The following is a 26,481-nucleotide window of genomic DNA, read 5'->3' on the forward strand; positions in this document are numbered from 1 at the left end:
TTACAGGAAAGATACTGGCATGGATAGTGGAATGACTGGTTGGTAGGAAACAGTGATTGGGAATAAAGGGGGCCTGTTCTTGTTGGCTGCCAGTGACTGGAAGTGTTTCTCAGAGTTCAGTGTTGGGTCTGTTACTTTTCACATTTGTCAGTGATTTGGATAATGGAATTGATGGCTTGTTGCAAAGTTTGCAGATGATGTGAAGATAGGTACAGTGTGAAGAAGTGCTGAGGAAGCAATGTGTGTGATTGAGTGTCATGGTCCAGGCTGTGAAGTCCACATTCCGGTTCATGGACCGGTCCGTTGATACCGTATTCTGGGTTTTCTGTCTTTTTTCTCCTTCTTTGGCTGGGTGCCTTAATTGAAGCACCTGATTCTCATTTTGGGCTGGCACAGAAATACCTCAGCAAACCAGGAATTCCCTACTGGACTGTTTTCTCTTTCTCACTCCCTCCTGAATCCCTGGCAGTTACTTTGGCATTAACGTTTGTCTGTAATCTTCAGTTCTTAGCTTTGCCTGCTACCTTGCCTGTATTGCTGTCAAGTTCAACTGCTGGAATGAGACTGGAGCCTTGCCAAGCCAAGATAAGGAACTATCTATTGTTGAGTTTGGAGCTGTCTCTTTGTGTCTCTGTGTTTAGTGTCCATGTTAAAGAAGAGTCCAGGCCCTAGGGTCTGTTACCAAGGAGGGGCCCTGACTCTGTGTGGAGCCTTGGCTCTAAGTCCTGTTCTCAAGGAGGGGGTCTAATGCTCTGTGCTTGAGTCGAAGGCTCTGTTCTCCAAGACCTAGCCCAGGTGTCATGTTCCAGCCCTGTCCAAGTCTGAGCTTCGTGTCCTCATTCAGTTCTGGAGCCTCGCCCAGCCCTGTGCTGGAGATCCTCCATCCTATGCTGGAGTACCTTGTCCAAGCCACATCCAAGAACATCAGTGTCTGTGCCTTGCATTTGGGTCTGCTATCATTGCCCCCCCCCCCCCTTGCAACACTGAGACAAGCTGGAAGAATGGGAAAAATAATAGTGAGTGATGGAATACAGTGTTTGGAAATGTATGATAGTGCATTTTGGTAAAAGGAACAAAAGTGCAGACTAGTACCTAAATGGGGAGAAATTTCAAACAGAGTTGCAAAGGGAGTTGGGACTCCTTGTGCAGGTTAATTTACAGGTTGAATCTGTGGTAAAGAAGGCAAATGCAATGTTGGCATTCACTTCAAGGGGAATAAAATATAAAAAGTAGATAAGACTGAAGCTTTCTAAGACATTAGTCAGGCCACACTTGGAGTATTGTCACAGTTTTGGGCCCCATACCTCGGAAAGGATGTGTTGTCAGTGGAGACCATTCAAAGGAGATGCACTAGGATGATTCCAGTAATGAAGGGGTTAACATCTGAAGAGTATTTGGCAGCTTTGTGCCTGTACTCACTGGAAGTTAGAAGAATGTGGAGGGGGGGGGGATCTCATTGAATTCTACCGAATGTTGAAAGGACTGGATAAGGTGGATGTGGAGAGGCCATTTCCTATGATGTGGTGTCCAGAAGTAGAGGGCACAGCCTTAAAATTGAGGGGTGACATTCTACAGCAGAGGTAAGGAGGAATTTTTTAGTCAGTTAATAGTGAACCTGTGGAATTCTCTGCCACAGACAGCTAAGGAGGCCATGTCCATGGGAATAGTTAGAGCCAAAGTTGATGGTTTCCTGATTGGTCAGAACATCAGAGGTTATGATGAGGAGGAAGGTGTATGGGGTTGAGTGGGATCAGCCATGATGGAATTGTGAAGCTGACTTGATGGGCTGAATGGCCCATTTCTGCTCCTTTAACTTGTGGTCTTCTGGTCGAGGCTGGGTCCTTGGTATAAGCACAAGAGATTCTGCAAATGTATGAAATCTTGAACGCACACATAGTGCTGAAGGAAATCAGCATTGGAGGGAGGGAGTAAACTGTCAATGTATTCAAATTCAGGACTGGAAAGGAAGGAAACTGAAACCAGAATGAGAGGTGGGGGGAGCACAAGCTGATAGGTGAGAGGTGAGGGGTATAGTGGGGGTGTGGGGCATTTGTAGCAATGGTGGTGGGTCTGGGTGAGTCAGAGAGCAGTAGTTATCAAGGAGTGACCAGTGAGGGAGAGCCTTATCACACACCCAGCAAAGAGAGAATTTAAAATTCTCACAGACGTAGGTTGGAGATTAGAGGTTTGGAAATGTGATCACACTATTTTATGAAGGAGCAAGAGAGAAGCCACAGTTTGATGGTGGATTTGACTGGGCTATCAAGAGATTGAGGTACATCATTATAAAAATGTACCCTAGTTCAATGGCTGGTTGAGAAGCTTTATGCCCCTTAAGCAATCCTCGTGTATTACTGCACTGCTCCTGTGGTCAAACATGTTTCAACTTGGGAACACATTCGATATCAATCTGACAGCCTGATGAGCAAGGAAAATGCTGGGACCTACAATGATAGATGCAATAACATAACAGAGTAAAATGATAGGATTGAGAAGATTTATGAATAAGTTGTCATATTTGATGATTATAGTAGAGTTTTCGAGTATCTGACTAGAGAATTGATAATGGAGATCCAGCAGGCATCATGTTTTGATTTTTTGAAGGCTTTCAATATTCCCTTTGAAGACCTTGTCAAGTTGGTTGGAATTAGGTGTACTATTCTGACATGAACTCGGGACTGGTAATTGGACTGAAACCGAAGAGTAGGAATGAATGTCCCTCCCAGGTCATCAGGCTGTGTCTGATCGGCTACAGCAGGGATCAGCACTTGGCATTCAACGATTCTGGTGCTGCATCAACATTTTGATGGAGAGGGTCAGATGTTGTATTTCTTGCTGACAAGACAAAACTGGGTTGGATGAAGAATCTGAAGGAGGATGAAAAGGATGAAGACAAACTGACTGAGGGCTCAGGAATGTGGCACAATACAGAAAAGTAGAGTGTTTGAAATGTTGAGAGATTGAATAATGTTGATGTTCAAAGGATCCCGGGGTTCTCACATTAAAGACAATCAAAGTCAAAGTGCAGGTGAAACAAGTAAGTAATAGGTTTCAATAGGTACATTTAATGTCAGAGAAATATATACAATACGCATCCTGGAATTCTTTTTCTTTGCAAACATCCACAAAAAGAGTACCACAAAGAGTGAATGACAGTGAAATGTTAGAACCCCAAAGTCCCCCCAACTCTCACCCCCATGCATAAGCAGCAAATCAATGATCTCACCCCCCCACCCCACCAGCACAAAGCATCGGTACACTTCACCAAGCACTCAAGCATGCAGCAAAGCGTCAGTAAGACACAGACTTGCAATACCCCAAAGATGACTCGTTCACCTGGTAATTCAACATACTGCAGACTATCTCTCTCCCTCATATGGGAAAAATAGATGTCCCTGTTTCACAGTGAGAGGAGAGGCACAACAAAGCAACTCGCTGATTTATGGTGTTAAAAGCCAGTTGTGTTGCATTTTCTGAGCTCTGTGCCAAATAACTCAGGTCTCTGGCCAGACAGCCAGCAGCCAGCTCACTACTTTTGATCTTCCCTCTCCCATGATGCATCAGGCAGCGGCACCGGCCTTGCGTCTGCCCGCATCCAGAGCTACGGAAATCTGCCACACTGAAGGTGCTCTAGTCTTCCAGTCCACATCCTTGGCATATCGAAAAACAGCTGGTCATGAGGCCCTGAGGATGGGTCCTTCTCCACAAAGAACCAGAGTCAGTATATAACTCCAGGTCAGGATCTTTTAAAAGAACCTTGAAAATGAAAAAAAAAAGAGATATCAAAGACAGAAATAGAGCCGTTTCTGAAGATGCAACCAAAGGAGTCAGCGTTAGATGCCATCGTCCCCCTAAACTCCACTTAGGTAGACAACTGTTGGGCTTTATCGAGAAATGATATGAATGCAGGAGTAAAGACAGCTTATCACAATTGCAGTGTATAGACTCTGTCTGGGTTTGTTGAGCTCTGATACCTTGTCTCTCTGGATCCCCCATTCACCCTGTCTGATGTCTGTGCATTAGATGTCAGCCGACTCAGTGGAACTACAAGAGCAAGCTGTGAACAAGAGAAGTCAAGTTAAAAAAATTGGCAATGCACCACACCCAATGTTTCTCAGCAAGTTTACACATACATCTTGTAGGCCGATCTGCCGGCCTTCTGGTCTCTGCAGAACACAGCTGGTGTACGTGTCAGATGGCCGGCAAAAGTTCTGGTGCAGTGACTGGAGACAGAGATAAAAGAAAGTTGACGTGAGCAGTACAGCAGAAGGAAGTGGGAATGCTATCATTACAAATGTTAACCATACCACTATATTGGTAGCAGGTTAACATTAGGTTTTCCTCTGATTAAAATGATGTAAATATTAGAAACTGCTCTTAGATATATCTTAGCAGAGATATGGGCTTTAGCAATGTTATAACTATAAACTATCTAATATCATTATTATCTGTTAATTGTATTATTGTAAGGTGATTTTAGTATATAGAATTACTAAATATATGAGCAGCATACTTAAATGCAAACAGTACATTTTTAAACTACTGTGGAGGGCAACAATCATAGATGGATAGAGTATTTCAGCATAGGAACAGGCTATTTCACACAACTCATTCATCAAGTAATTTCTCTGGCAACAGGTTTCATACACCCACCTCCTGAAGTTGCTCTTCAGGTGTCTGTTAGAATTTTCCTTTCACTTCTTCACCTTTGTCTCAAGACTATATACATCTCTGAAGGATAAGCTCTCCGTCTCCTATGATGGTGTGTTTCTCAGTGAGTAACCGACATTTTTCTGAACGTTGCATAATTTAAATTATAAAGACTCATTGCAAGTACTTTATTATGGATTGAACATCTGACGGATGTGAGTGGGTGACATGCCAGAGGGTTTGGGCTGCATTTTGTTTTTACTTCTGTTCCTGTTTCCATTTATTCATTTTTTTTTTGTAATTTGTTTTTTTTAATTGAAGTTCATCAACAAACAAACATTTCCATGAGATGTATTTCAGACATTGTACATATATATCATATATATCACAAATCTCTACAAATTATTTATCTGAGGTCTACACTTATAGAAAAGAGTGGAAAGAAAAAACAAGCAAAAGGAAAAAACAATGTAAAAGTAGGGAGTGATCTTCTTTGTACAACAGATTCATTGATTTGTGAGACTAATATCAAGCCTATGAGGCATTATGTAGTTAAACCATTTTTCTGAGTATGAATCAAATTGTTCCAGCTTATGATTAACAGATGCTGTTATCTTCTCCATTTTGTAAATGTCCATTGCAATTTCCATCCATGCATTTAAAGGTGGGCTCTCATGTGATAATCATTTCCTAGTAATAGTCTCTTTACCAGCCACCAACAGTATCTTCAGTAAATATTTATCTCTTTTCAACCATTCTTGAGGAATATATACAAAATAATGGTCTCACTCTCTAAAGGTATTTCACATTTAAAAATGTCTTGTAGGACATTGTGTATCACCCTCTAATAGTCTTTGATAACAGGGCAGTCCCAAAAAATATAATAATGATTTGCAATTTGATTTCCACAATTTCCCCAGCAAACAGGGAGGTTACTATCATAATGGGATTTCTGAGAGGGTGTAATAAAAGATCTTCTCAAGTTTTTCCATCCAAACTCCCTCCATTTCTATGAACTGGTACACTTCCAACGATACCTCCATATTATTGTCCATTCTTCCTCAGATATAATTATCCCTCCTTCCTTCTCCCATTTTGTTTTAATGTATGAAGTCGAATGTGTTTTAAGATTTGACAACCCCTGATACATGCTAGAAATGATTCTACTACTGTTATCTGAATTATATGCTTTTCCAAATACCTCTATCAAGCATGTACTTGCCTTGGTTACAATTTTAAGCATCTTATTAACATATTGTCGCATCTGTAAACACCGATAAAAAACTTGTTTTTTCTAATAAGTGTTTCTATTTAAACATTTCAAAACTGAACAGTGTTCCTTCTATCATTATGTTGCAAAGAACTGTAATTCCTTTAGCTGTCCAGTCCTTAATTCTAGCATCCAATTTATCTGGTGTAAAATCTGAATCATATGCACACCATTTAAGAATAGCAATATCTCCCTCCAGATTATATTCTTTTATATTAATTTTCCATATTTTAAGAGTCAATTTCACCCATGGGTTATCAATAGTATTTATGTATCTTTGCAGGTTGTTATCAGCCAAAATTGCTTGTATGGGGATGGGAAGTACCTGCTCCTCAATGTTTTTCCATTGAGCGTCATATGATGGGTTGCACCAACATATCATAGCTCTCAACTGTGCTGCAAAATAATAATCTCTAAGAGAAGGTAAGCCCCATCCCCTCTTTTCCTTTGCAAATTGAAAAGTTTTGAGACAAACTCTAGGCCTTTTACCCTACCAAATATACCTTGATAACATTTTGTTCCATTCATTGAATTGATTTTGATTAATCTCCATTCGTAGGGTCTGAAAGAGGTGTAACAGTCTGGGAAGTATATTCATTTTAATAGACACAATCCTTGAACTGAGACTGAAAAAAGGAATCAGGTTCCATTTTGCCACATTTTTCTTATTTTTTTTTATATAAAGGCTGATAATCTTGATAATTTTGCCAAATCTTTTGGCATAATGATGCCCAAATATTTAAAAGACTTTGTTTGCCATGGATATCTACTTTCAATTTCTCTTGGTGGGCTATAGTAATATGAAAGTAATTGGGTTTTATCTATGCTGATCTTGTATCCTGATAATTGACCATATTGCTTAAAGGATTGCATTAATTTTGGTAAAGAGTATGTCGGTTGCTCTAGATAGATCAAAATGTCATCTGTGTAACAAGCCAATTTATGCTCTGTCCCTTTAATGTTAATTCCCCTGATAGCTTCATTTTGTCTGATGTATTGAGCTAATGGTTCCAGATATAATCGAAGAGTAGCGGTGACCATGCATAACCTAGTCTCGTGCCCCTTTCTAGGGTAAGACTATTGATATAAATATCCATTGATTTTAATCCTAGCAGTAGGGTTTGTCATATAGTATCTGTAAAGTTTTAATAATTGTGTCTTGGATACCAAGCCTATGTAAAACTCTGTAAAGAAAATTCCAATTAACCAAATCAAATGCCTTTTCAGCATCCACGCTTATCACTATTGTTTCGATTTTATTTTTTTGTATATGATCCATAATGTGAAGTTTCCTTTGTATATTGTCTTGTGTTTGGCGTTGTTGTATAAAACCTGTCTGATCATTACGTATCAGTATGGGTAGAAACTCCTCTAATCATTTGGCCATGATGGAAGTAAATAATCTATAAGGTACATTAAGAACAGATATTGGTCTAAATAACCCTCGTTCCATTTTATCCTTGCCTTCTTTTGGTATAGCTGAGATTATCGCTTCCTTCCAACTGGGTGGCATTTGTGCCTTTTTTAGAGCCCAGTTCAGTGTGGGGAGTAAAACGGGAATTAACTCATTTTTTAAATTCTTTGTACCACTCTGCTGTATACCCATCTGATCCTGGTGACTTGCTTAATTTAAGCCTATGAATTGCAGCATTTAATTCAACTTCAGTTATGTCAGCAGTCATCATCCTATTTTGTTCTTCGCTTAAAGTGGGTAACTCTATAGAATTCAAGAAGGTGTCAATTTGGGTTATGCTTCCCCCTGGAACTTTGGAATATAGAGTTTTGTAAAACACTTCAAAAGCTTCTTGAATTTCACTTAGCTTACTTTTTTATGATTTTCATTCTTGAGTCCCTAATTCTATTAATTGTATTTTCTGCTAGACTTTTTTTTATCAGTTTACACACCCATATTTTCATAGACTTTGATCCACTTTCATAACGTCTCTGTTCCAGAAACATTAGTTTCCTGATTTCTTGCGTAGCCAAACTATTAACTTAATTCCTAATTCTTTTAATTTCCCCTAATGTATCCTGTGCCAAATTCAATTTGTGTTTTCTCTCTAGTTCCTTCAGCCTATTTTGTAATTCCTCTAATGTTTTATTCCTTATTTTTCTTATATGAAGATATTGCTATAATTTTCCCTCTTAAGACAGCCTTCAGAGTATCCCATAAAATGGGAGGTGAAACTTCATCATTACCATTAAATTCTAAGTAGAAGCCAATTTCTTTTTAAATTTGTTCTTTAAAGTACGGATCATTGATTAGACTTGAATTTAGTTTCCAAATAGTATTCTTTGGTTGTAGGTCAAAATCAACAGATAAATATATAGATGTATGGTCACTTACATCTATTGTCACAATTCCACAGGTGTTTATTTTGTCTTTGTCTTTTCCAAATGTTATGAAATAGTATGTTCTTGTATATACAGAATGGGGAGCAGAATAATGACTGTAATCCCTTCTGTCGGCGAAAAGTTCCCTCCATATATCAATTAAACCAAAATCCTCAAAAAGTGTGTTAACTTTCTTATGCAGGGATTTTGTTTCATAGGTTTTTCTATTGGACAAGTCCAAGTTTGGTTGTAATTGTAAATTTAAGTCTCCCCACATATCAGGAGACCTTCTGTTTCTGCTACCATATTATCAGTAATTTTCTGGAAGAATCCAATATCACTTCCTGAGGTGTGTATGTATTCAATAGAGTAACTGAATTTCTGTCTATATTCCCCCTTACCAGAATATATCTGCCCTCCTTATCTCCCATTTCGAATACTTTTTCAAAATTTAGCTTACTCGAGATAAGAATAGCAACTCCTCTCCTCTGTTCTGATTTATATGAGAAAAACAAATTAGTGAAGCCCATTCTTTTTAGTTTTCTATGCTCATTATCACTTAAATTAGTTTCCTGTAAATATACTACATGGGCTTGTTCTTTTTTCATTTTGGATAAAGTTCTATTATGCTTGATTGGATTCAATAGCCCATTGACATTAAAAGAAATGAATTTTACTTTGTCCTTAGCCATCTGTATATATCTGTCAATGTATCATTGAAATTAGCAGAATAAAACTTAATCAATCTAATCTCTGAACAAATAAGAACCAAGAATCTCAAATAATAACAAAAATGGCAACGAATGTGTCTGAGGTCTCTGGTAGATGACCCTGCTGATGACGAAGGCTGAGGTCTCTGGTAGATGACCCTGTGGTGTACTCCTATATACATGCTGTGTACTCCTTCTATATACAAATATACATACATACATGCACACACACATATATACATATACATCATATACATACACATATATGCACACATAAATATATTTTCATTTTGGTGGGGAAAAAGGAGTAAGTGAGCAAATAAAGAAAAATAACTGAGTAATATAAAATCCACATTATAAAAGTATTTCTCGAGATAGGTATATCACCGTCTACTTTTGCTTCCGTTTAGCTTCTCAACATTTTTAAAGTTAGCAAAACCTTATGGGTCTTCTGGAGGGGGTGAGGACTGTCTTTGGAAACTCCCAGTTTCTTTCTGATTTACTTCTCTCGGCCTCCTCCCGTCTCCTGCCTTCTCGATTCTTGCACTATTTCCCAAGCAGAGCAGGATAATTCTTCTGCCAGGCTTTCCCTCGGTTTGATCATGCTGACGGGCAACCCTCTGACCTTCATGTCTGATACAGTTGGATCCCATCTTTATAGAACACTCAAAGTCTAGCTTGTCCCTCTGCAAGTTTTTGACAAACTCTGTCATAGACAAGCCCCCCCGCTCCTTCGGGAACATTGTAGATTCTGATATTTTTCCACTGTGATCTTCCCTCCAGGTCAAGCAGTTTACCTTCTTGTTGATTTAATATTTTTATTGTCTTACTTGGTATCCATTTCACGTTTTGAATGCAATCTTCCACCTTCTCAATTCGAGTTTCTGCCACAGCTATTTTTTTATTGATGATGGCGAGCTCTGACTTAATATCATGTAGCTGCTGTTTTATATCATTCTGGAACTCCCTTATCTCTTTCAAAATTCTGATCTATTTGCCGCTTTGCCTGAACGAGGCCTGGCGTCCACCTCGCTAGCACGTGATCGGGTAGGAGAGCTGCTCGTTGCACTCCTCTCGGCTGCAGGCTCCGCAGTGTCGCGTTTTTTATTTCCATTCTTTTTCCCCATTCTTGCCCCTCTTATCAGTTCAAATACTTTCAAAAAATACTATATTTGATGTGTAAACATTGCTTAATATGCATTTTTCCAGAGGAGCTAGTGACAAGCTGCCATTCTCGATGATGACGTCACTGGAACCCTCCCCCCATTCATTTAAAAATATTCACGCCAAATTGCTTTTTGCACAACTCTGCTCAACATAAATTTTATTTTACAAAGGATCATAAAATAGTTGAATATATTTTAATGACATTACAACTCAGGATGATGCACTACTTAATGCATCAGCCTCTTTTGGGATATTTGAATATTGATACATTTCGCATTTCAATACTTTTAATCTTAATAAAGCAAGAAGGCCAACCAATTCAATGCCAGGGAAGAACTTGCAGAAGAACACTGCAAATACAAAGATGATCAGTTATGTTTTCCTCACATTATACACAGAATGTTGCAGAAAAATGAGGAGACATAATTATCGTGCACTTAAACTGTATATACACATAATGCATTAGTCCACTTTAAATCCGCGCTGGATGATTTATGGAAGATGAAATGACGATTATTTATTCTACTTGAGGATTCTCAGATCACATTACCATGGGAACAATGACTGATACAATCTGTCACAAGAAAACGAAGGGTCAAACAAATTACATAATATACTCTAACGAAGTTTAACTAATTGTTCTGCATTTTTTGTACTTTCAGCAATCTCTGATCTAGATTGTTTACTTATAGAATTGTGCAATTAGAATCTAAAGAAGGATTCTGAACAGGACTTTGAGTGGGATTTTGTATAGCAGTCAGAATATGATTTAGAGTAGGACTTGGAGGGGGACTTGGGGTGGGATTTGGACCGCCAATTGAATCGGAATCTGAAGTGGAATTGGAGGTCTGAACTTGAGTACGATTCCACACTGGAATAATTGTTTGCCTTGGGGCTACAGGTATAGCACAATGAAAAGAATACTCAGATGATTCACTGCAAATTGCCTTTGTGCTAAGACAGGCAAAGCAAAATTCCACATGGCATCTGATGCAAATGACATATTTGCACATTTCTTTATGTTCTATAAGCAAACCACAAGTCGGACAAGCACGGATTATAGGACAATTCTGAATATTGCTGTAAGGTAAAGATTTTGTGTCACAATTCTTCAAGGTTTCCAGCTGGATATTAATGCATCCTTCATTATCACATTTATCAGAGCGTGGAGCTGGGCCTTTCCACTTCTTCATACATTGTCAGCAAAATTCAAATGGGGTTCCATCGTTGGCTGTGCAGATTGAACAAGTCACTGATATGTTCGTCTCATCTTTCCGTCCCACATAACTCCTACACCTAGGACACTTAACAAAGACAGATGATGAAATTAATAATGAACATACACTCTGATAATCCACTGTTTAAAATAATGTAATCTTAGCTTTTAAATGTGCTTCTTCAAAATTAATGTTATAGCATCTCCTGTATTGATAAATTTTTATGTTCCGCAGAAATTGAAAGTTTGCTGCTATTTAGATATGAAATGATTATCGCAGTAACAATATACCCCACCGTTGGTGTTATATTTAAGCAAGTTGCTAAGTACCAAATACACTGAGAGATTTCTGGAGTGATATTCAACTGATAAATATAGAAACATAGAAATCCTACACCACAATACAGGCCGTTCAGCCCACAAAGGTATGCTAAACACATCCCTACCTCAGAAAATACAAGGCTTACCCATAGCCCTCTATTTTTCTAAGCTCCATGTACCTAACCAAAGGTCTCTTAAAAGACCCTATCGTATCCGCCTCCACCACTATTGCCGGTAGCCCATTCCATGCACTCACCACTCTCAGAGTTAAATCTTACCCCTGACATCTCCTCTGTACCTACTCCCCAGCACCTTAAACCAGTGTCCTCTTGTGGCAAGCATTTCAGCCGTAGGAAAAAGCCTCTGACTATCCACACGATGAATGCCTCTCATCATCTTATATACCTCTATCAAGTCACCTCTCATCCTCCTTCGCTCAAAGGAGAAAAGGCCGAGTTTCCCAACTTATTCTCATAAGGCATGCTCCCCAATCCAGGCAACATCCTTGTAAATCTCCTCTGCACCCTTTCTATGGCTTCCACATCCTTCCTGTATTGCGGCAACCAGAACTGAGCACAGTACTCCATGGAGTCTGACCAGGGTCCTATATAGCTGCAATATTACTTCTCAGTTCCTAAACTTAATCCCACTATTGATGAAGGTCAATACACCGTACACCTTCTTAACCACAGAGTCAACCTGCACAGCTGCTTTAAGCGTCCTATGGACTCAGACCCCAAGATCCCTCTGATCCTCCACACTGCCAAGAGTGTTACCATTAATACTGTATTCTGCCATTACATTTGACCTAGCAAAATAAACCACTTCACACTTATCTGGGCTGATCTCCATGTGCCACTTCTCAGCCCAGTTTTGCATCCTATCAATATCCCGCTGTAACTTCTGACAGCTTTCCACACTATCCACAACACCTGCAATCTTTGTGTCATCAGCAAACTTACTAAACCATCCTCATCCAGGTTATTTATAAAAATCGCAATGAGTAAGGGTTCCATGAATTGATACCTGAGGCACTCCACTGGTGATCGACCCCCATGCAGAACATGACCCATCTATAACCACTCTTTGCCTTCTGTGGGCAAGCCAGTTCTGGATCCACAAAGCAATGTCCCCTTCGATCACATACCTCCTTACTTTCTTGATAAGCCTGGCAAGGGGTACCTTACCAAATGCCTTGCTGAAATCCATATGCACTACATCTACTGCTCTTCCTTCATCACTGTGTTTAGTCACATCCTCAAAAAATGCAATCAGGCTCATAAGGCATGACCTGCCTTTGACAAAGCCATGCTGACTATTCCTAATCCTATTATACCTCTTCAAGTGTTCATAAATCCTGCCTCTCAGGATCTTGTCCATCAACATACCAACCATTGAAGTAAGACCCACTATAATTTCCTGGGCTATCTCTACTCCCTTTCTTGAATAAAGGAACAACATCTGCAACCCTCCAATCCTCTGGAATCTTTCCCGTCCTCATTGATGATGCAAAGATCATCACCAGAGGCTCAGCAATCTCCTCTCTCACCTTCCACAGTAGCCTGGGGTACATCTCATCCAGTCCCTGCGATTTATCCAACTTGATGGTTTCCAAAAGCTCCAGCACATCCTTTTACTTAATATCTACATGCTCAAGTTTTTCATTCTGCTGCAAGTCATCACTACAATCACCAAGATCTTTTTCCATAGTGATTACTGAAGTGAAGTATTCATTAAGTACCTCAGCTATTACCTTCGGTTCCATACACACTTTCCCACTGCCACACTTGATAGGTCCTATTCTGTCATGTCTTATCCTCTTGCTCTTTACATACTTGTAGAATGCCTTGGGGTTTTCCTTAATCCTGCCTGCCAAGGCCTTCTCATGGCCCCCTCTGGCTCTCATAATTTCCTTCTTAAGCTCTTTCCTATTAGCCTTATAATCTTCTAGATCTCTAATATTACCTAGCTCTCCAAACCTTTTGTGAGCTTTTCTTTTCTTCTTGTCTAGATTTATTACATCCTTTGTACACCATGGTTCCTATACCCTACCATAACTTCCCTGTCTCATTAAAACATACCGATGCAGGATTCCACACAAATATCCCCTGAACACTTGCCAGATTTCTTCCGTACTTTTCCCTGACAACATCTGTAGATCAAGAACTGATGATCAATTTTTTGGTGAAATGGGTTTATACCACCGAGCAAGACTGTTTTTCCCCTTACATTGGTTTACAGTGGAATCACATCTTTGAGTCATAGATTCAAAGCTGGCCCTTTGGTCCAACTGCTCTGTGCAAACCGAGCCGTCCATCTAAACTGATCTCATTTCAGAATCAGAATCAGTTTTAATATCATTGGCATATGTTGTGGAATTTGTAGTCTTTGTAGCAGCGCTAAATGCAATAAATAAGAACAGAGTGAAAACCATGAATTACAAAAAATATGTATATTAAGTAGTTAAACAAAGTATGAAGTGTAAAAATTAAAATAAAAAAGTAGTGAGGGAGAGTTCATGGGTTCAATGTCCAATCAGAAATCAGATGGTAGAGGGCAAGAAGCTGATTCTGAATCATTGAGTGTGTGCCCTCAGGCTTCTGTATCTCCCTGAAGGAAGCAATGAGATGGGGGCATGTACTGGGTGATGAAAGTCCTTCATGATGAATGCCACCTTTTTGAGTCATCGCTCATTTCAGATATCCAAGATGCTACAGAGGCTGGTGCTCATGGTGAAGCAAAGTTCACAACTTTGTGCAGTTTCTTTCAATCCTGTGTAGTAGCAGCCCAAAACCACCCTACCCCCCCCCCCCACCAGACAGTAATGCTCATTTGCTTGAGTTTGGCCCATAGCTCTCTAAATCTTTCCTGTTCTTGGTTCATCGTCTTTGCTGATCTTCTCAATATAAAACAAGGATGGTGTAAAGTAAGGAGAGTCTGAAGCTGTGGCTCAGAAGAGAATGGAGGAGAAGAGGACTGCAGAATTGATAGGGGATTCGATAGTTAGATGAGTAGACACTAGATTCTGTGAACACGATAGAGACACCTAAATGGTATGTTGCCTCAGATGGTGCCAGGGTCAGAACCATTTCAGATTGAGTCCATGACATTCTAAAGGGGCAGGGTAAGCCATCATGATGCAGATTGGCACCAATAAGATAGATAGGAAAAGGGAAGAGGACCTGAAGAGAGAATTTCAGGAGCTAAGTAGGAAGCTGAAAAACAGGACCTCTAGGGTAGTAATCTGTAGATTGCTGCCTATGCCACTGGCAGTGAGGGTAACATGCAAATAACTGAAGTTATGCAATATCTTCATTCTTACCAACAATTTCCACTGAAAAGTTCATGGATCCTGTACCTTCTCTAACTTGATGCAAGGTCAGAGAACTATTTTTCTAATCTACATACTGTGAATTCCACAAGCTCCTTCTGAGAGCATTCATGCAGAATTCATTGTTCGAACATGACTGAGGGATTGATAATCGGTAAGTCTGAGATTTAAAAAAAATGCTGATAAATCTGTGTAGAACTATTGGTGGAATCATGCTACAGACTTAAGTTTAAAAGCAAGCCAATACCTGGGTGTGTATAATCTACATATAAAGCTTAAACACAAGAGATTGTGCACTTTTTCAGGACTGGAAAGGAAGGGAAAGTCACCAGAATATTAAGGTGGGAGAGGGGAAGGAGGATTAGCTAGAAGGTGATAGGTGAAGCCAGGTGTGTGGCAAAGGTAAAGTGCCTGTAGAAGAAGGAATCTGATGGGAGAGGAGAATGGATCATGAGAGAAAGGGAGGTAGGAGTGGGCACCAGGAGGAAGTGACAGGCAGGAGAGGAGTGGTTGGAGTGGGGAATAGAAGAAGAGGAGTATTTGGCAGCTTTGGGCCTGTACTCACTGGAATTTAGAAGAATGCAAGGAAATCTCATTGAAACCTACCAAATGTTGAAGGGACTAGAAAGGGTGGATGTGGAGAGGATGTTTCCTAGGGTGGGGATATCCAGAACAGGAGGGCATAGCCTCAAAATTGAGGGGTGACCCTTTGGGACCGAGTTAAGGAGGATCTTTTTTAGCCGTCCGTGTGTATATTTAAGGTGGAAGTTGATCATCATCTGATCAGTCAGAGGATCAAAGGATTTGGTGAGGAGGCAGGTGGATGTGGTTGAGTGGAATCCAGATTCAGCCATGATGGAATGGCAGAGCAGACTCGAAGGACTGAATTCTGCTCCCATGTCTTATGCCCTTTGATAAGGTTAAAGGAAAAGATTTACTGGAAGGAGAAATCGATGTTCATGCCATCAGGTTGGAGACTACCCAGACAGAACACGAGTTGTTACTCCCCTGCCCTGAGAGTAGCCTCATCATGGCAAAAGAGGAGGTCATGGGCCACATATCAGAAAATGAAAGGGAATAGGAATTAAAGTGTTCGGCCAAGGGGAAATTCTGTCTTTGGCAGTGGAGAAGAGGTGCACAGCAAAGTGGTCCCCCAATTTTTATCGGATCTCATCAATGAGCCACATTGGGATCGCCGAGTACAATAGATGCAGGTGAATTGTTGTCTCACATAGTCAGACTGCTTGGGGCCCTGAATGGAGCTAAGCGAGGTGGTGAATGAGGAGGAGGTTGCATCACATTTTTGTCGCATGCCAGGATAGGTGCCAGGAGGGAAGTCAGAGGGAAGGGATGAATGGACACGTGAATCAAAGAGGGGGCGATCCCTGTGGAAAGCAGAGACTGGGGTTGGAGGTAAATATGTGTTGGGGTAGTACTGAAAATGGTGGAAGTTGTGGAGAATAATAGGTGAGGCCAAGAGAAATTCTACTCCTGTTCAGAAGTGGGTTTCTGGAAGTGGAAGAGATGCATGTGAGGGCAGCATCAATTGTGGAGAAAGGGAGGCCCTGTTCTTTGAAGAAGGAGGATATCTCTGATGTCCAGGAAAGGAAAGCCTCATCCTGGAACAAATACAGTAGAAATGAAGGAACTGAGAAAAGAGAACAGCATTTCTACAGGAGACAGGATGAGAAGAGAGATAGTCAAGATAGCTGTGGAAAATGGTAGGTTTATAAAGGTTGTGGGTAGATATCTTCCATTCAGGAATGGAGAAAAAGAGATCAAGGGAGGAGAGAGGTGTTAGAAAAGGACCAAGTGAATTTAAGGGCAGGCGGGAAGTTGGGGCAAAGTTAATGAGATTGACGAGCTCAGCAAGGATGCCAGAAGCAGCACCAATGCAGTCATCAAAATATCACAGGAAGAGTTGGGGAGCATTACCAGGTAAGGCTCAGCAATGGACCAAGTGAATTTAAGGGCAGGCTGGAAATTGGAGGCAAAGTTGATGAAATTGATGAGCTCAGCATGGGTTCTGGAATGAGCACACTGTTGCATGGAGTGGATTGAGTGGACCCAAGTGCAGGACACAGGCATGGAGATGCACTTGGACACAACTTGGGACTCGGAGATGGAACTTGGATTTGACTAGGAACTCGGAACCAGGACTTGGACTAGATTTGAGATGGAACCAGGACTTGGACGAGACTTGGAACTTGGAGCTAGGACCTGGACTGAACTTGACTTGACTGGAACACAGAGGCTGGACATGAAGCCTTGACTGGGACTGGGACACAAACTCAACAAAACAAACAACGACAAACCACTCACATCCTGACTTGGAGCAGCAGCAAAATGGCCGGACCCACTCAGCTGGACATGAGACAACAAAAACAAACAATAACAGACAAAATGTATTTTGACACAGAGAAACACATGAAGACAGTTCCTTATTCGTGGCGGCTCGGTGTAGCGACAATTGGCCAGCAAATCTCAGCCAAACATGAAAATGACACAGTTCGCATCCTAGCTCGGTGTAGCGGCAAAATGGCTGGCAACTAAGCTGGACCTGAAAAGGACTGAATTCACTAAGCAACCAAAGGCACCGAAGCAACATAGCTACCCCCTGAGTTTGGAAATATTGGATGGAGTCAAAGAAGAAATTGTTTAGGTTTGACAGTGGTGGTAGAGGGAAACTGGTTGGGTCTTTTTTGCAGAAAGATTTAAGGCTTCTTGATGGGGGTAGATTGTATATATGTCCATGGTGAAAATAAGGTGGTTGAAGCAAGGGAATAGAAAGCTGTTGAAGAGAGCAAGAGCATGTGAAGTGTTGCGGATATAGCTGGAATGGGTCTAAATCAAGTTGGACAGAATGGAATCGAGGTGTGCGGACACAAGTTCTTTGGGTCAGGAGCTGGCAGAGACGTAGGTCTATTTGTACACTCAGATTTGCGGATTTTGGGTGGGAGCTAGAAATGAACAGTGCCGGATAAGGGAACTTTGAGTTTTCCAGAATTGATGAGGTTAGTGATGATGTTGGATACACCTCTGCAAGGTAGAGGACCTTCCGCATAGTTTGGATCCGCATAGTTTTGAACAACAGTCCATAAACCATTTATCCGTGTGTGTTACAAGGTGGAAGCAAGGGTGCTTGAGGAGGACCCAAAAGCAGGGCATAAACATGTCTTTCTTAGGTTCAATAAAATAGAGTTTAATACTCTCTACACAGAAAACTGGAAGATCAAGGAGGGCAAAGAGGAACACGAACCTTGGACTTGGAACCGGGAGGAATGCGGACCTTGGACCTGGACACCGGGAACTTGGATCGCCGTGGCCAGGACTTGGACACCGGGAACTTGGATCGCCGCGGCCAGGACTTGGACACCAGGAACTTGGATCGCCGCAGCCAAAGACCTGGACACCGGGAACTTGGATCGCCGCGGCCAGGACTTGGACACTTGGAACTTGGATCGCCGTGGCCAGGACTTGGACACCGGGAACTTGGATCGCCGCGGCCAGGACTTGGACACCGGGAACTTGGATCGCCGCGGCCAGGACTTGGACACCGGGAAATTGGATCGCCACAGCCAGGACTTGGACACTTGGACATGAAACACCGAGCCAGGACTCCGTCTTCATGTCAGGCATCGAGCTGGGACTCTTTTTCTTCAAAGGACAGACGCAGACACAGGACATGAAACACCATACCCAAGTTCGTTCCAAGCTGCGGTAGCTCTTAACTCACCCCTGGCGTTTTGAGCTTATCCAGACCCACTCTGGCATTGCTGGCACTCCGCTGCAGGAAAGGACCTGGCTTGCTTCCGCAAGGAGCATGGTCGGCTCCGGCTGGATGCAACGTTGACTTTGCCAATGTTCCTTAACTCTCTCACCCCGAATGGCTAAAGCCAGGGGCTTATAAACTGCTGGTTCAGTCAAGAGTAGATCACCTTAATGGCCAAGCTCAAGGGACACGTGAAATCCAGTCCATGATAGTGTGTTTGATGGGCAAGTCCTTCTTCTACAGCTCTTTACCTTTTCCACCCATCTGAATTCATCTATCTTCTTCAAGCTAGACCTCCTTCCACTCTCCCCATGTTTTTATTTTGGTATCTTCCCCCTCTCTTTCTAATCCAGAAGAAGGGTCTCAGCCTGAGACACAGAGATAGAAACATAGAAACCTACAGCACTATACAGGCCCTTTGGCCCACAAAATTGTGCCGAATATGTCCCTACCTTAGAAATTCTGAGGCTTACCCATAGTCCTCTATTTTTCTAAGCTCCTTGTACCTATCTAAAAGTCTCTTGAAAGACCCTATTGTATCCGCCTCCATCACTGTTGCCAGCAGCCTATTCCATGCACTCACTACTCTCTGAGTAAAAAACATCCCCCTGACATCTGCTCTGTACCTACTCCCGAGCACCTTAAACCTGTGTCCTCCTGCGACAACCATTTCAGCCCTGGGAAAAAAGCCTCTGACTATCCACACGATCAAAGCCTATCATCATCTTATACCCCTCTATCAGGTCACCCCTCATCCTCCGTTGCTCCAAGGAGAAAAGTCCGAGTTCACTCAACCTATTCTCATAAGGCATGCTCCCCAATCCAGGCAACATCATTGTAAATCTCTGCACCCTTTCTATGGCTTCCACATTCTTTCTGTAGAGAGGCGAACAGAATTGAACACAGTACTCCAAATGGAGTCTGACCAGGGTCCTATATAGCTGCAACATTACCTTTCAGCTCTTGAACTCAATCCCATGATTGATGAAGGACAATGTACTGTATGCCTTCTTAACCAGGAGGAGTAAGGGTCTCAAAACAGATCCCTGTGACACACCACTGGTCACCCACCTCCATGCAGAATATGACCCATCTACAACCACTCTTTGCCTTCTTTGGGCAAACCAGTTCTGGATCCACAAAGCAATGTCCCCTTGGATCCCATGCCTCCTTACTATCTCTATAAGCCTTCCATGGGATACCTTATCAAATGTCTTGCTAAAATCCATATACACTACATCTACTGCTCTACCTTCATCAATGTATTTAGTCACATCCTCAAAAAATGCAATCAGGCTCATAAGGCAGGACCAGCCCTTGACAAAACCATGTTGACTATTCCTAATCCTATTATACCTCTCCAAATGTTCATAAATCCTGCCACTGTGGATCTTCTCCATCAACTTACCAACCATTGAAGTAAGACTCACTGGTCTATATTTTCCTGGGCTATCTCTGCTCCCTTTCTTGAAAAAAGGAACAACATCTGTAAACCTCCAATCCTTCGGAACCTCTCCCATCCACATTGATGATGCAAAGAACATCACCAGAGGCTCAGCAATATCCTCTCTCACCTCCCACAGTAGCCTGGGTTACATCTCATCTGGTCCCAGCGACCTATCCAACTTGATGCTTTCCAAAAGCTCTAGCACATCCTCTTTCTTAATATCTACATGCTCAAGCGTTTAAGTTTGCTGCAAGTCGTCACTACAATCACCAAGCTCCTTTTCCATAGTGAATACTGAAGTAAACTATTTATTAAGTACCCCAGCTATTTCCTCTGGTTCCATACACACTTTCCCACTGTCACATTTGATATGTCCTATTCTTTCACGTCTTATCTTCTTGCTCTTCACAAACTTGTAGAGTGCATTAGGGTTTTCCTTAATCCTGCTTGCCAAGGCCTTCTCATGGCTCCATCTGGCTCTCCTAATTTCCTTCTTAAGCTCCTACCTGTTAGCCTTACAATCTTCTAGATCTGTAACATTACCTAGCTCTCAATTGAACCCAAGTCACCTGTGCTGGAAAGTGTTGTGCGAACCACTACACTATCGTGCCACCCCAGTAAGACTTTTTTCTTTCATTTTCACATATAAAGCTTGTCAGTTTATTTCATGTCAGCCCCTCTGTGTATCTTTACTTCTTTATGCACTCATTCACCTTCCTCACCTCCTTTGAAATTGATCTCAGTTACTATGTATTTTTCTCTAGTCTCTCCTGAATTACTGATGGGATTTCTTCAAGAAAGTTCTGTATTACAGTATCTAAAGTTGTATTCTTCCACAAGTGAATATTTCTCCTCTAGACTGATCATGTCAAATCTCCTTATAATTTTAACCCCTTTGATCAGGTAATCCCTCAGTTCTCTTTCGCAGAAAAATGGTCAGTTAACCTGTTCATTGTTATAGTCTCTGCGAAACCCTTGTGAGAATCTTGGCTTATTATGTTGAAATTTCTGTTGTATAGTGGTCCTTTTTAAAACATTGCCTGTCAACCTCCCTGAAAATTATCTCATTTCTTCAGACTTTCACACCATCCCAAGCTTCTCAGCTTTCACAAATACCGTAATGACCCCTATTTATTAGCAGTTAGTTAGGTACCAAGAGGAATAGACAGAATGGACAGCCAGCACCTCTTCCCCAGGGTACCACTGCTCAGGACAAGAGGACATGGCTTTAAGGTAAGGGGAGGGAAGTTCAAGGGGGATATTAGAGGAAGGTTTTTCACTCAGAGAGTGGTTGGTTCATGGAATGCACTGCCTGAGTCTGTGGTGGAGGCGGATACACTAGTGAAGTTTAAGAGACTACTAGACAGGTATATGGATGAATTTAAGGTGGGGGGTTATATGGGAGGCAGGGTTTGAGGGACAGCACAACATTGTGGGCTGAAGGGCCTGTAATGTGCTGTACTATTCTATGTTCGATGTTCTACCAGTCCTCTTTACCTGTTTGTATTCACAGTAACTTGAAGCGGCGAGAGTGGCAAGCTTCTCTTCAAAATCCTGTCGTTCCTCAACAGAGAGCAATGCGTGTCTGCACACCTCCATGTAGGACCATTCCTTTCCACATACTTCATCTGTGTCATCTTTAATGCAGGGCAGTGAAATTTGAAATGACCCTGGAATAGAAATTGAACAAATATTGTAAAGCATTCCCATTTATAAAGTGGATTGAGCATGAGATATAACAGAAAGGATTGTTTGTGATATCCACCTCGCTGATACGGATCCGACACCATTCCGTGAGTGAAATGGGATCCACAGCGTGTCCACAGGACATTTCCACTCTGTAAACATTCGGGTTATCATCGCCTGCAATAGAACATTTTGTTGGAATTACTACAGAAATTTTTTAAGGATTTAAGTATACACCAACCACAACTTCTTGAACAGTGCTTTCATTAAAAGTATTTGCTTAGATAAAGTAAAATGGTTCAATAAATTTGAGCTGATTGTTAGAGACTACCAGAACTGTGAGTGAAGAAATGAACAGATTTACCAATGGTTACAAAACATATATTTTCATTTTAACTGGAGTGTGTCCTGGGGTGATTTGAAGGAGCTCTGGGTTGTTTTTTGTTATAGAACATAGAAAAGTACTTAACAGGAAAAGGCTTATAGGTACATCTTGACTGCATCAAGCATGAAGCCAAGTTAAACTCATTGCATCTGCTTGCATAGGATCTGTGTTCTGCCAAACTCTTCCAGTTCATGAGTCTGTTTAAATACTTCTGAAATGGTTCTATATTCTGTTTCTATCACATCCATTGCAGCACATTCCAAACATCTAATTTTTGTGTTCTCCCTGAAGTATCCAAGGGTTTTAAACAAAGGTAATGTAATAGTATCATCTTAAGTTTAGTGTTTATATTTTTTAAACATTAGAATCAAGAAACATTTGATTAAGGTTATTATGATTTGAAAATCCATTCAAATTATTAATAGTGACTGGTTTGTCAAATTATTTCTTCCATAATTAGGCAAAGAAATCAGAATATCTTTCTCTATATATGCTGACTAGATCTCAATTTCCCACTCTTCACCGGAACACAACTCCCCTGATAATAATCTAGGGACCCTCTTCCCTTCCAGGATCTTATTTGGTTTGTGTCCTCTTGTCATTCAGTGTGCCAAAACCCTGCAGGTCAAGTCTGCATCACTGGAAGAGGGGATTGTATTGATGGTTGGGACATGAGGTTGGAATGTCAGAGCTGTTATATGATGTATTCCTACCTGAAAGTATATTCGTAGAACATTGACATCTTAGCAACATTGCTGAATTCCCATCAAATATAGCAGACTTTCCTGGCAAATACTGCATCATAGGTCTGTGATGTAGGATATAGGACCGGGCCTTTTCTGGGCTGAGGCATATAGTTAGGAAGCCAAACCCAACCCAAAGGGACAGATTTTTGAACTTTGTTACAAACCATAACTGACATCTCAAACCCAACAGGCTTTCCATTTTACATTCAGAAACAAAGAACACCAGATGTAGCATGGTAGGGTACCACAGACACAAGAGGGATGAGTAACTCAACATAAATCATCCATGTTTGATTGCTAATCCACAGAAGGACAAGTACAAGTACCAAAAATAAAACACACACAAATTAGAAATGATAACAGTAAACAATAGTTAGCCTAATACTTGACCGAGTACGTAAACCATTAATGGGTTTTTTGACCTATTGGCTACCACGCGGTTATTGGGAGAATGTGCAAACTCTTTCCAGGGGGAGCCCGAAATGAACTCGGAAGTTCGACGCCTTAAACTGTAATAACTCGCTCTCACCACTAAGGTACCGCAGCGGCTTCAAGTTCATGAACAACATGATCTGCGAAAACATCAACTTTCACTAAGACAATGATAATGAACTGATTCGGATTTAACAGGGGAAACAAAACTCAGAAGACTTGAAGTGCATTGGAAGCAACTCAGGGAATGTACAGTATATTGAACTAATTCCCGGAGCTTAGTCTTTTGAAGACAAGTTGAACAGTCGGTGGTTTGTCTGTACTGAGTTTAGAGGAGCATGTGAGAGGGACTTTAAATATAAAAAAATCCTGAAAAACCTTGACAGGATGTGGAAGGGATTCTCTTGTGGGAGAATCGAGAACTGGTGTGGGCGTGGAGGTTGCCATTTAAAAATAAGCGTTGCCCGATAAAGACAGAAAAAAAGATAGATTTTTTTCTCAGTCTTTTGAATTCTCTTCACCGAAGCGTAGCGGCTTCAAAATCTTTGAATATTTAAGGCAAGTTTAAATGGGTTCTTAACATACAAATGATTGAAAGATTATCGCCGGTCGATAGGAGTGGGGAATTGTGGTAACGATTTTTAACAAAAAATAGTTCAAGTATGTCACAAAACACTTTGGATTTTAAGAGCTCGCTCAACACACCGACCCCTCACTATCCAAGCCGACCTAACCAGGTCCTGCCAAAGCTGGAGATCCCTTTCCATTCTGGGACTTTGACCCAGCCAAAGACCCACCTAGAAACGCCCGTACGCTTTCCGCTCCGAGCTGCACCGTAATCTGGGACAGCAACAACTTGTGAACGAGCACTAGAGAGAGTTTGCCCATCCAAACTCGGCGTTGGGGTGGGGGGAGGGGGGTATGTCCTTATTTTACTCATGATGTGATGTATATTTTACCTGTGATTTCGTCCGGTCGCTTAACAAATGTCAATCTGTAGTCAATGGAATCGCGGCTCATTCTTCCGCAGTTGTTCCTATCCGATGCACCTGCACAACAGTGAGGTTTGTGTAGATCATGAACTACGATTGTGAGTTACGCCAAACAAGTGCGCTGCAATGTAAACCCTCTGACCACTCCCTCGAAAAGGAGGCGGTTAATTCCTTTAAGTTCCTTGCTGGTGCAATTTTTCTCCGAATTATCCCTTTTCCCCGTGTCTAACATTTTATTTGGACTCACTTCTTGTCGTTTTGTTAAAAATACGGCCCCCAGGAAAGTTTGCCCTGTTTTATGCCCACCTCTCCCAGAGATATCCCGACATTATGCCCCCTTCTGACATTGACTTCCTAACCTCGTTCCCCTAATCCGGTTTACAAAACATCGAACAGCCCAACCCTTCAGCCAGAGCTCCGTAAAGCAAGTGAAACTAAATTCAGTTCACTTAAACAGACCTTCACGGGTATTGCAGCAGCAAACGAGGTTGCTGAAACCAAAATGGGAAAGATCTATCAAGTGTGCGTTATTGGTTTGAAAGGCGAATGAATTATGGTTGATATATCGGAGTCGGAAGCTGAATTTAATGCGATGAAGATCGTTAACTTAAAAAAATTGCTGATAACCTCAATGCCATCTTTATTAGGTACTTGAATAACATACCATGTCAGTTTCTGAGGTGAAAACTGGTTAGATAGTCTAAAGAGGAAGTTGACAATGGGCATCTAGACATTCCATGTAGCTTCGCCGATCGAGGCAGAATTGTTTCCTTTACTGTGAATTCAGTTTTCAGGAGTCAATTCTGTACATGAGTATGTTTAATTTTAAATCTCTAACTATTTATTAATCAGGGTTCCTTAATGGTTCGCTCTTTTCTCAATTTCTCTCTTTTTAAGGTGTCGAGAATGTGGATGATCTACGCCTCATTTTTAGTGACAAACAACTGGAAAACGAGAAATCATTCTCCGATTACCAGATCAAGGACAAATCCACAATACTCGTCATAATAGAACTAGTTGGAGGAGCAACAGAACAGAAGATTGAAAATGCACTCGGAAGAAGAGTTGAACTGTATTGATCTGTGTTTATATCGCATGTGATATTATTCAGAGACATGAGACGCAATCCTGGCTTTAATGTGTTTATATAATCTACTGCTTCCGAAAGCAGATTTGGTTTATATTCTGATGAAGGATCTGGGCCCAAAACGTCGACTATTTACTCCTTTCCATAGATGCTGCCTGACCTGCTGAGTTCCTCCATTATTTTGTGTGTATTGCTTGGTATAACTTTAGTGTTTATGTTGACCTTAGTAATGAGAAATTGGGTTCAATTGAACACTTTGTGTAGAAGAGACAGAAGAGAGTGCAGTGAGTGGGATCTGGACCCATACTGGGACGGGGTTGGTTGGTTTGGAGGAATGCAGTGAATCAGGCAGCATCTATGGAAGAGAACGAACAGTCGAAGAAATCAGAAGAGATTGTTCATGTGAAGTGTTCTGTTTTTTTCTTGTGCAAATCCTTGCTTAGTTATGACTAAATGTAGTTTTTATGTCATAATTAGAATATTTTCTGTTTTTCTTTTCAATAGTTGCACATTTTCAGAGAGGTGGTAACATTACTTGTTTGGTGTGTGATGGGTGCAGATGCTTCCTACTGAAATAAGTGGGGAGGGGGTTGATGTTCTGCTGCTGTTTGTGCATGGGAGGGGAGAGGGAGCTTTGGGTTCTAATGTTTTACTGTTATTCATTATTTGGGGTTCTTTTCTGTTTTCAAGGATGTCTGTGAAGAGCAAAAATTTCAGGTTGTATACAGTATATATTCCCTGCTATTAAATGAATCTATTGAATCATTTTCCTATTCAATTTTATGACATCAATCTTGATTTTTTTTTTTGTGCAAAGGCTTTCTTTTCCTTTAGAGGCAGTGAGTGTTGTATTCCAATGCGTCCGGCAACTGGCAATTTGACAAGAATGGGCCACTATGATTAATTTGGATTCTAATTCAGATGCTGCCAATGGG

The 26,481-nt window shown here is 41.2% G+C and overlaps 1 pseudogene; it reads right to left on the reverse strand.

Annotated features, from left to right (window-relative positions):
- Window positions 1-3,560: 3,560 nt before the first annotated feature.
- Window positions 3,561-24,487, reverse strand: LOC132403602 (uncharacterized protein DDB_G0292642-like; annotated as a pseudogene).
- Between the last annotated feature and the right edge of the window lie 1,994 nt (window positions 24,488-26,481).

The sequence above is a fragment of the Hypanus sabinus genome, chromosome 2 (assembly GCF_030144855.1).
Source record: "Hypanus sabinus isolate sHypSab1 chromosome 2, sHypSab1.hap1, whole genome shotgun sequence".
NCBI lineage: Eukaryota > Metazoa > Chordata > Chondrichthyes > Myliobatiformes > Dasyatidae > Hypanus > Hypanus sabinus.